Raw genomic sequence first — 15,621 nt, 5'->3', positions numbered from 1 at the left:
CTGACTACCGGTCCAGCATACAGCCATACTTGTGGATAGGCCTATGCACCAGTGGGGGGGTGAGGTTCTTTGCCTCACCTCTGTTGGCCCCCAAATTTTAGACCATCACTAGCAGAAGGGAGGAGGATACAGAAATGCCACGACACCAAGCCAATTGACGGCTCCTTAGGAAAAATTGCATCACTGGTGACACTATCAGCAAAGATATGCCAGCACTACCACAATTCGCTGCACCAAACGATAGTTCACAATGCATACAAGTGATACATAGTCCAGGCAAGTTCTGCAAGCAGTTCAAAGCGGAGGAATCTATCAATATGTCCATTTCCTCCCAAAGTAAGTCGACTCCTTGATTGAGCATTACTTGTTGAGTTATATTCATTGATGCATCAGTTTATACAGTTTACTGTGATAGCTATCATAGAAGCTGTAGTTTGGTTTTATCTTAGTCTTCACCGGCACTGGGATGGAGATAGGAATTCTGGCAATGATGCTAAAGAGACATTATCCTGAACAGAATTATTAAAAATAATGAAAAGGAAAGGTGAAAGTAAACAAACAGATCTGTTAATCACCTTTAAAAACAATCCTTAACAGCTGTTTACATAATTTAAATTAAACCATTTAAATCATGTGAATAAAAAAAAAATTCGGATCCATTTTTTCATGAGCGCTCCTCATATATGAAATATGGACATATGCACACACAGACATACAACACAAAACACAAGAGTGCACACAAACGTACAACACATAAGACAATAGTAAAGGCCTTGTAGCTTCACCTAGGTGAAATCTCCATTGCAATGTTTAAAAACTCCACAGTCAAAAAATAAAACTGATCAGAAAAACATTAACCTAGGTTTGTATGAGCCCCTCAAAAAATAAAATAGAACTTTATGATGTGGGAAAAGACAATAATAAAATAGATATTGAAAAAAGCATCCTGGTTAATCACTGTCGCAGATGTAAGAATAGCCAAGCTGGAGCTCTGGATATCAGCTGTTATGGATTTGAGTCAAATCATCTTCTTTTTGGTCTGTAGAAATTGCTTTGGTTAGTCTCTCTGGAATCCAAATCGGCTGCTGTTCTCCCTGTGGAAACACACAAACAGAACCCCGACTCCAGACAATCACTGGGTCAGGACCTTTCCATTGTCCTGTTAGAATATCCTTCCAAAGTGCCTTAGGCTTATGTACATTTTTTGGACACATATGTCTTTCCGCAGCACTAAGTCCTGATGAATCCAAATTTAAAAAGTTTAGAGTAAAAAGCGTTATTTTAAGTTTATCTTTGGGGGATATATACCCCTTTCCAATTCCCTCTTTTTGCTTTAATAAGTACATTTTAATTCTATCTTGAATGACTGTATCTATTAGTTGTCTTAGCTTTTTGTATTTTTTATCTGAAATACCTTTACTTGACATTTTCAACCATTTTCTATCTTATTTCTATCTTCTAGGTTTTTTTTTTTCCTAAGGTTTGTACATTCACCCTTAGTTGCTTTTTTTCCTCTTAGTTTTCTTTTGTTTCCTATTTTGTGGGTTTAAAATTCTTGTCTTCCTACATCTTTTTTATCTTCCTACATCTTTTCTATCTTTTTTTTTCTTTTTAACTTTCTATACTTCTGTCTTTAAAGTTTTTCACTTCAAATTTTTTATCTTCTTTATCTAAATATCTTTTATCCTATTATCTTCCCATTTTCATGTTTTTTTAAGTAATGCTTTTAAGGTTAACTAGGCTTTGAATGATGCACTCTTTCCTCCACCATGAAGGCATCTTAACCACCTTTAATTTAACCTTTTAAAGCCTTCCAATTATCATCTATACTGTACTTTTAAGTGTACTTTTTCACCACCTACAGCTTCACTCTTTTAAACGAGGCTTAGATTCTGTTTAAATCGCTTAATGTTAGTTTACATGGCTGTCCTTCAACTAAAGGCTTTTTTTTACTCCATTAAGAAGCTTTGTCTCAATCTGCCATGTACAAATACCTTTTTCTTCTTTCTTCCTTTCTCAAGCTTTTAAAGTAAGTCTAGTTTCCTCAAAATCTTTTTAAATGGCATTTTACAACTTTTTACTTTACCACACAGAGATTATCTCATCTAGAAACATTTCTTTTTTCCTTTAACCTTTTATATTAAAATATATTTCCACATCTTGAATCTTTTTGTATCTCTTTTTTAACCATTAACCCTTTTATAAATTTACATTCTGAAACAACTCTTATAAAATTTCTGAATTTAGACAAATTACTCCACTTTAATAAGATGAAATACTTTCATGTTTTTTATGGTACTATAATATTGTAATTGAAACCCAACTGAAACTTCTTATACTCTTTGTATATAAATTACACCTGATAGAATCTTAACTCTTAGTAACCTTGCTTCAGCAAAGACACAGACCAAAGCAATATTAAACCTTTTTTCCATTCACCAATTTATGAAAACACACATAATGTTTAAATATATTACCTTATGGAACTTAATAAGTAAAGAACACTTGATTTTATATTTAGTGGTTGATATTTTAACACTTTAGCTTTGTAAATTAATCAGATGTCTATAAAAACCAAGATCTTAGACAAGTGTAGTAAACAGAATTAGCCATCTCTTTCTTGTTGAAGAAAAATCCTTCTACAGGATACCATGATGGTCCCATTGATATACCTAATAACTCGTCTTTAAAAAGTCATGGGCTACATTTTTGTATTGTATCAACATATGCCTTAACTGTTCTTGGTCTTACTGGGGTGCCTCTTTCCTCTAACAATTTCTCTTCCTCCGGGGTGAACAACTTCAAACTTTGAGCCAACCATTTTCCCCAGTTTGCCTGAGAATGTTCTAGGGACAGGCAACTTGAAATAAAAACAAAATAAATCAAAACAAGAACACATTGTTTTTTGAAATGCTCACCCATTCTTTCGCTCTCCTTCAGGAGCGAGTAATTTCACTTACCTCCAAGTTTCAGATGTTCCGCGTACAGGCCACCATTAGACTGGAAGAATCCTGAAGGATGTGAAGGAACTATACAGCCATATGTATTGGATCATCTTCCTATAAATTTATGGGGACGAGGATGAAAGAATTTCCAGTGTTGCTAAAAACCGGACGAGACTTCGGCTGAGAACCGGACGAGACTTCGGATCAAGCTAGCTGCCTGCAGAACTTACCTGGACTGTGATTTACCTGGACTGTGAGTTAATCTATTGAGACACTGCTTTACCTGGACTGAGACAACAAACTGTAATCTACAACAAATTATAACTGTATCTTTGCTAACGGTGTCGTTGCTGGTATAATTTTTCCAAGGGCTTCTTGCACGGAGACATCAATTGGCTTGGTATTGTGGCATTTTGTATCCTCCCCTTCTGCTTGTAGCAGATTGTTTGTGGTGTTTGTGTGAAAACCGCTATGGTTGTTATTTAAATTAAACCAAAGGGGGAAATGTTAGAGTCTGTAAACAAGTCTGGATGGCACCTGGCATTTTGCCAGAGGGAGTGGTTTGTGAAGTAACACCAGCGAGCCATTAAGTGTGGAGATTCCTTATTGGTTGACTGCTGTATCGAGTTTATGTTCATTAGATAAACTGTGTGGAATGTATAAATACCTCTGTTGTCCTACAATAAACGGCTCCTACTCCTGCTGTATCAATGTACACAAGTTGTTTGTCATCCCCCGGTTATTTTGCTGCAGCAGGACTGCGGCAATATATTCCAACTTTGAGTGGAGAATTTGGATGAGAAAGGAAAAATAATTTTTAGAAATGGGTTCACTCTCATCTACTTTTCTGCCACCTGAGGAACAGCATTGCTCCCCTCCAGAGAATTCAGGATTCAAAGTACCATCTTAGAAGTGGAGATTGAGCTGTCACTGGGCACCAAACCTGCTAGTGATCATGGACTTCCTGATTCCCAGAAATATGAGAAAATAAATTTCTATTCTTCATAAATTATCCAGTTTATGGCATTTTGTTACAGCACCACAAATAAACTTAGGTAAGTACTGAGTGATCAATAGGACAAAATAAGCTAAATGGGAGTTAAGGAAAAGTTTAGGCCATAATATTGGTAAATATTTAACAACCAGCCCTTTGAGAAAAAATTATAAATATAATATGTATTCATAGAAGTTTATATAAGTTTTACTGATATAAAGGATTTACAGTTCTCAATTTACAAATAATGATAGAATATACACTTTATTGTAAATTCCATATTGCCAATTCACTCTCAGAATGTTTTTGTAAAATTTTGCTGAACTCTGTACTTACATATTCAACCAATAGTTGCAAATGACAAATGACCAAATCTGACATGAATTTTGGATGATATTTTCATTTACATTAACAAGCAAGAACAAAAGCCAAATAAGAAAGACATGTTGGAACTTCACTTATTTATCGGTGACATGAGTGATCTCTTTGCTGAATTGGAAAATACTTTTCAAATGCCATAAGGATATTCTCTCAATTTTTTATGCTATTCAAAGTGTAATGGCTACAGACATGACACATTTTTATCTGCATTATTTATATTTGTTCTATCACTTTCTTAAGTCTAGACATTCAACAAAATGAAAAAAATAAATAAAAGTCTGGCTTTTGTTAATTTTCATGGTGTAAATATTCCCACCATGACCAATTTCTAGCTACCAATTTGATATAATGAACAGAGTGGAGAAATAGCCTTACAGAGTATTCACACCGCATAGGAACACAGAAATAAATAACCTGAAAAGTACAGATACTGAATGAATACTGCAGTGCAATAAAATGTAATAAAAGAAAAGTGGAATGTAGAAAGTGATATTTTGAGTATTTATTAATTTTTCTGTTCAATTTAATTAATTGCATGTTTATGTAATTTAATCTTTATTAGTAGTTGTGTTTAGTAATCAACCTATGAAATTCTTAGAAATTTAAGTCAGTAAAAGTAAACTCTAGTTTTTGTATTAATGGAAAACATATACAGAAAATTTAAGATTTTTAGCTCAAAAAAAATAAATGTAACAGTGGAGTTATTACTGAGAGTTGGTGTGGTGGGACTGAGGACAACAAGGTCACCCAGCTCCTTGGTAGAGTTTAATCAGACTTTATAAGACTCACCAAGATCTGACCTGAGACTGACTCTCCAGCTTCACTTCTTGACATTCCCTGTCTTGAACTTCATGCTCCATCAACCACAAAGGGCTTGGATTTTTCAGCCCACATGATGTTTCTACCTCTCTCCCCTTGTTCATGGCTTCACCCCTGCCAGAATAGCTTCCCCCCACTCCAGACTCCATCCGCCACTTTTACTTAGCTAATACCTACTCAGGGTTAATATGCACTCAAGTCTGAAGGCTCAGCTTAAATGTGACAACTCCTGGGAAACTTCTATCCTACCCCACCTCCCAGCAGGGTCAGAACTTCCCCTAAGTGTTTTTATGAGGTCTATACCTCTGTTCAACACTTCCTTAGGACACTATATTGAAACATCCCCTTTGAGTAAGTATCCTACTGAGAAATCATGGTGTTCCCATGGAACACAGGGGCACTCTATTTATTTTTGTATCATATACTAGGACTCTATAACTATTTGTTGAATGAATTAGTGAACAAATGACAAGGTAAACAGGCCCTTTTAAAGGGAAACAAAGAATAGCCCTGTATGAAAAGAAGTCATATCTAAACCAGATGATGTACCCTTGGTAAATTCTATCCACATAAAGTAACGGCCGATTGTGGCCAATTGCAAGCTTCATAGACATACCAAGGAAACAGAAGATGTATGTCACTGGTGTGAACCATACCTCTGGCACAGAAAAAAAAAAAGACACAGGATACGAAAGTTCCATTCTGCTGAAGGTAGAGATTTTTTTCAATAATGGATCTGTGTGCTGTCGTGGTACCATCCCCTTGAAGACAAGAGAATGAAAGAGCACAAGTAATGTAGCAGCTAATTTTATCCAATTAAGAGAAGCTGAAAGAAAATGAGATTTTAATGGGACCCTGGGGAAAAGCAATTCATCATGTGTAAGAGGAGAAAAGTGAGTAGATTTAGGTGGATTTTGTCTTCAATAAGCAGAGAATATATATATATAAAAACACTAAGTAAGATATCACCAGAATGAGAAAGGGAGAAGAGACTCACAACTCCTATCTTATGAGAACAGTGAAAAGTCACATTTAACACTGATGGTAATTTGAGAAGTCTTCACTGAAACATTAATTGAATTGTATCTATCTTGATGGATGAATAAATGTTCAGTAGGCAAAAATAGAAAGAAAGGGTATTCCAAGCTCTCAAAATGGCAGAAGAGAATGTTCACTCAGGAAACAAAATCTGATGAGAGACCCTGTTTAATAAAGTGATTAGAAAACAATATTAGTTTAATAACAAAGCATCCTGTTCACAAACCCTTGAAAAATCTTAATGATTTACAGTTTTCTTTCCTAAATGTTCAGTGATTATCTTTCAAGAATGTGAGTGTCCTCCTTCCCAACAATAGTCCCAAGGGCTCTGTGATTTTCAGACTCCATCCTCTTCTCTTTTGTGAAAGAATCATATTGCCCGGAAATTTGTTCCAATGCTTTGATATCTCTTCCATTTTCTTTAATTCCTCCAAAGATTAGAACTATTTAATAATCAAACTCATCTCTGGTTTCTGCCAAAATCCTAGATACAAAAATCAAAACTAATAAGTTGGTGAACAAGTACACATTGTTGCCAAAAACAAATATGAACATATCCTACTGCTTCTCATTCTTTGGGAGAAGGAGAAAAAAAGAGGAGAAGGAGGAGAGACAAAGAAATAGAAATATGACTTTAGTTTTAAGCTCTAATATCCATATCCTAAAAATGTACAAGTAAAAAAGGTTCTATGTAATTCAGATTTGAATTAATATATAAAAGCAAATGCACAACTATGTTCTTTTTAAAGAAAAACTCTGCAGAAAGACATACCCTTTATTTAATTCAAGATTGATACAGAAATAAGTACCTCATCTTTTTAAATGATAGAACTCCTGGTAATTAGTATTAATATACTTTTCGAGCATCATCATTAAAAAGCAGTTAGGTCCAGTAAACAGCTTTTGAAATGAAAAGGAGCCGTTTTGCATTAATAGCTAGGTCATTTGAACAGCCACATGAGCATTACACTTTAGCAATTACATTCTACCCAATACTCAGCTAATTCTTTTGGAAGAAAATAAGTTCTTTTCACTCTCATCAAAAGAAGTTGGTGAGAACTTAAAAATAAAAATAAATATAAATGAAAATAATAAGATTCTGCCGCAGTCTGGCTGGGCACAAATCACGAGCCACTGAAGCAGGAACAAACTTTATTTTTAAACTGCAGGAAAACACTTCACACAGCTCCCGGGGAATCCTCCCGAACGCGCCACGAGGCTTGTCCAGGAACCCCCAGCCGGAAATATCTCTCCCGGAAATCCCTCCTCCTGCACTTCCCCAACCAATGGGAACTCTCGGGGAATCCCCGGAAATCCCCATGAGAACTCCAAAATAGTGCGAGAACTCAAAAGTTGCGGCATAGGCGGATAGTAATGCCTCGCCTGTCAATCAATACTGTTGGCAAAATGCCAGGGGCCATACAGACTCCGCCGTGGCTCTCAGCAAGATTCCATATCAGAGTGAGTAAAGAAGCACTCACAAATGAACCCAGTCAAAAATTAAGAGCATAATAACCTCATGTTTCTCAGTGAATGATACATTGAATTGAGGAGAGAGAATTCCTACAAGCTGTTCTCAGAGGGCCACAGCCCAGGCAATGGATGCTTTCTCAGACTTGTTGGGGACATTAATCACTGTAAGTGGGAAGAAATGTGGGAGAAGGCAGGAGCCTAACCACAGGACAAGGAAGCTGAAGACCATGTGATTGCCCCGGTCAATCCAACAAATCTCACTCATCCCCACACTGTGCCAGAAAGCAAGGAGTAAAAGGTTAATGAGATAGGATTCCTGCTCATGGGGAGTTTACAGTTGAGTATTTTAAATAATCTGAGTTTTAAAAGCTGACTAGACGAGTTCTATCAGACCTTCAAAGAAAACCTAATACCAGTCTTTCTCAAATTATTTTATGAAATTGAAAGGAGGGGGACACTCCCAAATATAGCCTGAGAAGCCAGAATAGCCCAGATCCCAAAACCAGACAAAGACTCATCAAGGAAAGAAAACTAAAAGCCAATATTCCTAATGAACATATATGAAAAAATCCTCAATAAAATATTACAAACTGCATTCAAAAACATATTAAGATAATATATCATGATCAAGTGAGTTTTATCCCAGGGATGCAAATTTGGTTCAACATATGCAAGTCAACAAATATTATTCACCACATAAATAAAATTAAGAACAAGAATCATAGGATCATCTCAATAGATGCAGTAAAGGTCTTTGATGAAATCCAGCACCCATTCATATTAAAATCACTAGAGAAACTAGGAATAGAGGAAACTTACCTCAACATTATAAAGGCTATATATGACAAACCCAAAGCCAACATCAAAATGAATGGAGAAAAGCTGAAAGCATTTTCTCTAAAAATCAGAAACAAGACAAGGATGTCTACTCTCACCACTTCTTTTTAATATACTTCTTGAAACTCTAGCTAGAGCAATAAAGCAAGAGAAGAAAATTGAAGAGATACAAATAGGGAAAAAAGAAGTCATACTATCTCTGTTTGCTGTTTATATGATCCTATACCTAGAAGATCCAAAACACTCCACCAGAATACTCCCAAAGCTGATAAAGAATTTAGCAAAGTAACATGATACAAGATCTACATTCATAAATCAATAGCTTTCCTATACTTCAACAGTAATTCTGCTGAGAAAGAAATCCAGGAAAACTAACCCATTCACAATAACTTAAAAAATAAAAAAAAATATGGGGGGGCTGTGGTTGTGGCTCAGTGGTGGAGCACTTGCCTAGCATGTACAAGGCACTGGATTCAATCCCCGGCACCACATAAAAATGAATAAATAAAATAAAAGTATAAAAAAGTCGTATCTGTTTTTAAAAAATAAAATACTTGGGAATTAACCTACCCAATGACGTAAAAGACCTCTGCAATGAAAACTATACAACACTGAAGAAATAAATTACAGAAGACTTTAGAAGATGAAAAGATCTCCCATATTCTTGAAGGTAGAATTAATATTGTCAGAAGATGTTTCTCAAAAGAAGAAATACAAATGCTCAAGAAAAATATTTTTTAAAGTTCAACATTCCTAACAATCAAGGAAATGAAAATCAAAACTACATTGAGATTTCATCTCTCTCTAGTCAGAATGGAAAAAATACAAATAATAATAAATGCTGGCAAGGATGTGGGGAGAAATGTACCACCATATATTTTGGGGGGGGGGGCTGTGAGTTAGTGTAACCACTCTGGAAAGCAGTATGGAGAATCCTCAAAACACTAGGAATGAAACCAGTTATCCCACTCCTCAGTATTTATCCAAAAGAACTAAAATCAGCATAGTATAGTGACATAGCCACTTCAGTATTTATAGCAGCACAAGTCACAATAGTCAAATTATGGAACCAGCCCAGGTGCCTGGCAACAGATAAAAGTATTTTTTAAAATGTGGTATAAATACATAATGGAGTATTACTTAGCCATAAAGGAGAATTAAATTATGGCATTTCTGGCAAAATTGGTGAAATTGGACAATAGCATGCCAAATGAAATATGCCAGACTCAGAAAAATCAAGGGAAGTTAGAGTAAAGTAAAGGAAAAAAGCACGGGGGGTGGGTATGGGGGGGGGAGGAATCAGATAACATAAAGACAGAGGGAAGATCAGTGGAGCAGAAGAAAGAGACTGAATGGGAGGCAGCAGGGGGCTCAGACAAGGCGAGAAAATGCAGGAGATAACAATATTACCTGAATTCTACCTTTATGTATATCTACAAAGCACCCATAATTAATAAGTCAATAAATATCAGTAGAGTGTAGGAAGGAGAATGGGGGAGGGAGGAAAGAAAGGAAAGGGAAACACTGGAGACTGAAATGGAGCCAGTTAAATCCCACACATGTATGATTACGTCAAAATGAACCCCACTACTACGCATGATTCTAATGCACTAATAAAAGCATTCAAAATAAAAGCTGGCTAGAACACAGGCTGCAGTGTGATAAGCACTTTACAAATACAAACATATGAGGAAGGGGGGTCAAGGAAAACCTCAGAGAAGATGGCCTTCAGGGATGGAGGGTCATTTTCTGATGAGAGGACAAGGAGAAGACACTGGAGGCAGAGAACAGGGAGAACAAAGACACAGGTTCAGAAACCCCAGAGAGTGTGTGGAAGAGAGAGTGTTGGCAGAGGGCATCATAAGGACAAAGAAAATGCCTATTCTGGTGCACAACACAATACCTGAGCCATGGAGGGGTGCCCAAGAAATACTCACTGAAGGCATGAGTCCAGATTGTCTGAGACCTAAGGGATACAAAAGAATAAACAGGAAGTAAAAAGGGGGTTTTCAAGGAGGAACTGTGATTGGGCAAAGGGGAGAGTGGAAAGGGGAGGGGAATGCAGGCAGGAAAGATGGTGGAATGAGATGGACATCATCACCTAGGTACCTATATGACTGCACATATGGTGCGACGTTACATTGTATACGATCAAAGAAATGAAAGTTGGGCTGCAATTGTGTACAATGAATCAAAATGCATTCTGCTGTCATGTATACCAATTAGAAGAAATAAATTAATAATTGAAAATTTTTAAAGAGAATAAAAAATAAAGGGGCTTTTCAAATCAAGGCAATAAGTTTGGACACTGTTCTATACATACCAAAGATTCTCTAACAGAGGTGTTTGTGGTCATCTATAAAATATAAAGATGTTGTTGATGATTATCTACTTCAAGATAATTGTTAAAAAACAAAAAATGATAAGCTGTCAACAAACACATGTTCAATGGCACTGAAAAGTGTTGGGGGGGTGGATGCCAGATGATTGTGTGACTTATTGAATGGCCACTGTGGTCATCTTTCTGAACTGGGCTCTCTACTCTCCCAGGGTTACAATGTCCTCACAGGGTACTAAGCTGAGCTAGTGCAAAAACAGAATCCAGACGGACTTTGTACAAATGTGCTTTCATTTCATTCTTGTTTGGAGGAGTACCGTACAACTCGTTTTTCAGAAAGGAGTCCTAAAAATAATGTTTTCTTTCAGAGACTCCTCAAGCAGCATCCCTTGCTTAGAGGAATGTCACGATGACTAAATGAAGCAGCATCCACACATAGTAGAGTGAGCAGTTGCTTAAAATCACCATAGTACTAAATCAGGTTTGTTGACCCAGCTACACAAACTGGAACACACATGACTCTGAGCCAGCAACAGCCAGCCACATGAGCAGATATTCAGAGTAATCTGCACACACACACCTGCTGCTCGATTCAAGCTTGGGGCATTTTCACTGCAGTCTTTGAGAAATGAGGCAGGGAAAGATCTCTCTCATAACCTTTAACAAATAAAATTCAGCTTTAACAAACTTCATATATGCAATTCCAGCTATGTGTTCAGTCATTTGTGTTAGAACATGAGACGTGCTTGTTTACAGGAGCATTCAGCCAGCAACACAGCAAATAAGGAGACTTGGTTCCACTTCTGACTCAGCCACCCAACCAGCGGCATGACCTTAGCAAGTCCCTGAACTTCTCTGAGCCTGTTTCTAAAGAGGGAATACGGTGAGGCTCCTTTATGGCTCAGTCTATGGTTTGCTGCTTCTGCATTTTGAGCATATCTGGGTAAAGGAGAAAAAAATGATGTGACCCTTTTTTTTTTTTTCAGCTTCAAAGCTAGTTATTTCCAACTCGGTGTATGTTAAAAGTACAAACAGCCTTTATTAAAAAAAATTCTGAAAACAATTTATTTATTATGACACTTGTGTGTCATAATGAGGGGGCTAGGGGACACTGTCAATCAGGTCTCACCTCCCTGAGGTGGGAGAGGTAACATAAGTAGCTGTGTTGTCTTCGGGGACATGCTGTTAGCCCCTTTGCCAGGAATAAACACTCATTGCCTCAACTTCCCTGTTTGCTGGGCAAGAAGTATTGGCAACACCACTCAGCAGTTTTGCAAAAGTGGAGAACCAGGCAGTTCTCTATGAAGGCAACACCATCCTGCAACCCAGGAATGTCCCTTATAAAGGCTTCTATTTGGGTTGTGTGTGTGTGTGTGTGTGTGTGTGCGTGTGTGTGTGCATACATTCTGTTTTGACCCTGTTTTGAGGCCTGTGTTTCTTCACAAGCCAATTATATCCACACCCCCAACCACAACCAGTATAGGAATCTTATTCTCCAGGCCAGTATACACACACCTCAGGGCCACAGACAGCCCCTATGCCACCAGAGTCTTTTGAAGTGGTTTAAATAGACAACTCTAAGCCTGCTTTCCCTGCCTGACTCATTCTTTCCCACAGAAACCTCAATGAAGGTGCTGACCCACAATTTCCCTCCTTTCTCTGCCTCTGGACCAACTTGGTGCTTCCCCCTGTGGCCCTACATGGCATGCTGTGTTTTCCCCAGGGAGCTGTATGTATCCTGAAACCATAAAAATCTTTCCAGTGTCTCTTTCTGGCCTCACCACACCTCTCCCAAGGTGATATGATGGAGTCATGTTTGCTTCAACATGGCCGAAACAAGCTCAGGTTTTCTGAAACTTGGACAGTTGTTCAAAGACTAACACACAGGGGCATATTTCACCAACTCTGTGCTTCCAGATGGAATTAATCCTATGCCACCATTTGCAATCCAGAACTTTCCTCAGAAATTAAATGAAGATTGCAATGAGGTGGCAATCTTGCTAGTTTTTTCCTCTGCCCTTTCCTTCCTCTCTCACCCCACTTCTGAGAGCACCCCTTCAATAAATCAAATGAACAGGAATTCCTGTCTCAGGCTCTGGTTCTTGGGGATATGTCCAAAGAAGGAAAGTTTGGGGGTGCTTGTCTATCTGAGTCATTTTTCTCATGTAATCCTCACTACAGCCCTATAAAATAGGTCTTATATCTTCAATTTCCTGCACAGGAAAACTGAGGATCAGGAAGATAAAAAGATTTACCAAAGTCATGTAAAGAACAGTGATTCATGCCAGGTAGGTCCAGAGCCTGTAGTCTTAACCCTCCACCTCATTTCATTATTTAACTTGAGTTCTAGTAACATGTATATATGCTTCAAATCTTCCTGGGAGTTTCAACTACAGGAATCCATGTAGATGAAAATCAGCATCCCCTTTGTCTCACAGGTGATATCAGCCCCTCCTTCAGTCTGCAGATTTGATACCAGGTCACTAGTGGCTCTGCTTATTTGACTCCATTTGGGGTTTTCAAGAAGACATATCTAAAATCTTAGCTTGAAACTGAAAATTGTGCCAGAAAGCTCAAGACACACCTTCTGCAAGATGATTCCTCTTTGGGGCATCTTTCTTTTACCTCTACCTTTTTCTAACCTTTGTTTTTTATGAAGGAAAAAAAAATGGTATTGCTCATCCCCCAGTGTCCACACTCAAACCTTCAGAGTGGCCATCGACTCCTTCTACCCTCTCATATGGAATTATTATCAAGAACTTAAAACTACCTCCACTGCATTTCTCAGATATGCCTCCTTTCCCATCTTCACCACCTGACTTGGCCCTTTTCATGATGGAGTTACTTCATTCTTACCCACCACACCTAGATAACTTTAATTCCTTTTTCCCTAAAGCACCACCTTGGCCAGGTCACTCCCAGCTCACAAATCCTTCAGTGGTTCCAATTATTAAATACAGTTCCAACTTCTCACTCTGCTTCTCAATCCAGCCAGGGTGGTGCATCTTGGGCTTTGTAATTTCATTCCTCTCTTCAGAGTTCAGTTCAACACCCCTCAGTACACAAACTCTGCTTGTTTCCTCTTCCACACGGGTGGTCTTACTTCACATTCTTCTTGAAATATATTTTCACATCTCTTCTTATCTAACTTCAGCTGCCAAGTATCACCTGAGATAAACACTTCCCTGATCCCTAGAGTCAGAGTTACCCCTCCTTCTTTTGAATCTTAAGAAATTTCCTTGGGCTAATTCTATGCCACCATTTGCACTCCATTTCCCTGGGCTAAAGAAAAAATTTGAGGCATCTTAAAGAAACCCCATTTAAAAAAAAAAAAAACAGATCAGTGTTTAGACATACAGTATTTCCTGAAAGCTCAGATGGGACACAATTCAGGAATGTTCAAAGGTGACATGCTTAGGTTATGAGAGCTGCAACCTAACCCGCGGGTTAATTTATTTAGTGGATTAGTAATTTGAATAAATTAATGGATGGTAACTATAGGTAGGTAGAATGTGGCTGGAGGAAGTAGGTCACTGAAAGCGTACCCTTGGGGACTTTATTATCTCTGGCTCCTTGTTCTTAGGCTCTCTCTGTTTCCTGGCTGTCAGAAACCGAGCAGCTTTCCTTTGTGATGCCCTTCTACCATGATGTTCTGCCTCATGTTGGGCCCAGAACACTGGAGTCAGTTGACCATGGACTAAACCTCTGAAACAATGAGACAAAATAAATTTTTTCTCCTGTAAGTTGTTCTTTTTTAAAAAAAATAGATTTTTTATTTAGTTTTTTTTTTTTTTTTTTGAATGTGGTGCTAGGGATTGAACCCAGTGCCTCATGCATGCTAGGCAAGCGCTCTACCACTGAGCCACCACCCTAGCCCTCTAAGTTGTTCTTATCAAGTCTTTTGGTCACAGCTGACTAACACAATCGGGTTCATTTGAGATAAAAATTTTTCTGGGAGAAAATGCATTAGATAGGAGGCTAAGGAGGGGGGAGCATCATGGAACAGGAACAGAGCACACATAAACTAGCTCTAAGATGCTCCTATACACTCAGCACGCTCAAGGAGGAAATTTGCTCTGAATTTCCAAATAGTCAAATAAAAAACACTTCCCTGATAAAAAATAAAAAAACACTTCCCAAATGAAAAACGAAAAGGAAAGAGCTGACTATGTAACACTCTGTGTCCACAGCACATTCATTTTTCATTGTTCCATTGATAAGAATTTCTTATCACTTGGCTTTATTAAACTGTAAGTGCCTTTAGGTGAAGGTGTGTTTTATACATCTTTAATCTCCAACAACACCCACTGCCACTAGCAGATAATTATCACATGTCTACCCAACTGAATTGAACTGCTTTTATTCATTTATTCGATAAATATACGTCAGACATCTACCACATGCCCGACACTGCGCTGGCATTACAACAGCAAACAAAAAGCCCTTCTTCTCACACAGCTTAACCTTTCTTATTCACTGGATAGACCATTATAAATTATCCAGGCTGAAAATGCACCCTGGCATTTAAAAATTGGAAGATTTCAGAAAAGAATCCATATTTCTAGCCTACAGCAGACAGTGCCCAATTTCAGACAAAAGAACTGACTTCAAGTCTTAGAAACACAGAGGACTCAGTGGAGGTAATTGGTTATGGAGGTGATGAGAGAGCTGATAAGCCGATAGGGAATTAATTACCAGGGAACCCAGAGATCAGCAGTGATAGGAAGCCACTGCCACATGGAAACTGGAGAAGAGGAGAAGGGGAGTGGGGGAGGAACAAGGAAAGGGCTAGGGTC

This window comes from Marmota monax, unplaced genomic scaffold, assembly GCF_021218885.2.
Source record: "Marmota monax isolate L192 unplaced genomic scaffold, Marmota_monax_Labrador192_F-V1.1 WCK01_AAM20220418_F8-fsc00004, whole genome shotgun sequence".
Classification (NCBI taxonomy): Eukaryota; Metazoa; Chordata; class Mammalia; order Rodentia; family Sciuridae; genus Marmota; species Marmota monax.
This window is presented reverse-complemented; position numbering follows the sequence as displayed.